The following is a 1,138-nucleotide window of genomic DNA, read 5'->3' as shown; positions in this document are numbered from 1 at the left end:
TCTGGACCGCCCCATCCGTCTGCCTCCCCCTATCTCCCTCCCTATCAATCTCATCAATAAAGGCCCAGCGCCGTCCCCCTTGGCAGCCTGCACTGGGGAGATGGGAGGGTGGGGTGGGGGCCCTCTGCGGCAGACTCACCTAAATACACACACACACACACTTGCTAAAGGCAAAGTCTGGCCTCAGCATCCGTCCAGCAGCTGTAATTACTTCAGTACAGTACAGCATCTCGGGCAGGGAGGGCCAATTTCCCTAATGCATCCACCCCACACACCCACGTCCCCCACCACGGCCCCCCGCCCAACATTTTCTTTAATGGCCATCGACATGATCGGCCCTCAGCCACACGCAATGACTCAAAGAGGTTATAAAGATGGGAGCGGGTGGCCGGCGCGTTAAACTTTTGAACTGTCCTCCATTACACTAAGAGGAGCCTCTCTCTCTCTCTCACTTTTTCTCTCCCTCACTTTTCTGTCTTGCTCTCCTGGTCGCCACTAGATCCTGTCCTCTTTCTCCTACTCCCTCCTTCTCTTTATTTGCTCTCTGTCTTTCTCTCACTCCTTCTGTGCCTCTTACACTCCTATGTTCTATGTTCTCCTATGTTCTCATTCCTTTTCCTTCTTCCTCTTCTTTTCTGTTCTCTTTCTCTTCCTTCTTTTTTGTTTCTTCCTCTCTCTCTCTCTCTCTCCTTTTCTGTCATTATTCTGTCTACTTTTTTGTCCTCTCTCTTTTTCTCTCTCTCTCTCTCTTTCTCTCTCCTTTTCTGTTCTCTCTCTAGCTCTTCCTCTCTGGCGTCTTTCTGTCTGTCCCTCTCCATCATCTCTCTCTTCTGTTCTCTCTCCATTTTTGTCCTCTCTCTCTCTTTTTCTCTCTCTCTCTATCTTTACCATCTTCTCTTCTCTGCTCTCTCTCCTTTTTATTCTTTCTCTCTCTCTCTCTCTCTCTCTCTCTCACCTTTTCTGTATTCTCTCCTTCTCTCTCTCTCTCTCTCTCTCTCTCTTGCTCCTTTTCTGTCCTCTCTCTCTCCTCTCTCTCTTTCTCCCCCCATACGGGAGATTTATGTTCTCTGCCTGGGCCGTGTCTTGGGGATATATTGATCCTGATGAAAGAGGCTCACTTCATTTGGAGGAATAATTC

Source organism: Pygocentrus nattereri, chromosome 16, assembly GCF_015220715.1.
Source record: "Pygocentrus nattereri isolate fPygNat1 chromosome 16, fPygNat1.pri, whole genome shotgun sequence".
NCBI classification, from domain to species: Eukaryota; Metazoa; Chordata; class Actinopteri; order Characiformes; family Serrasalmidae; genus Pygocentrus; species Pygocentrus nattereri.
This window is presented reverse-complemented; position numbering follows the sequence as displayed.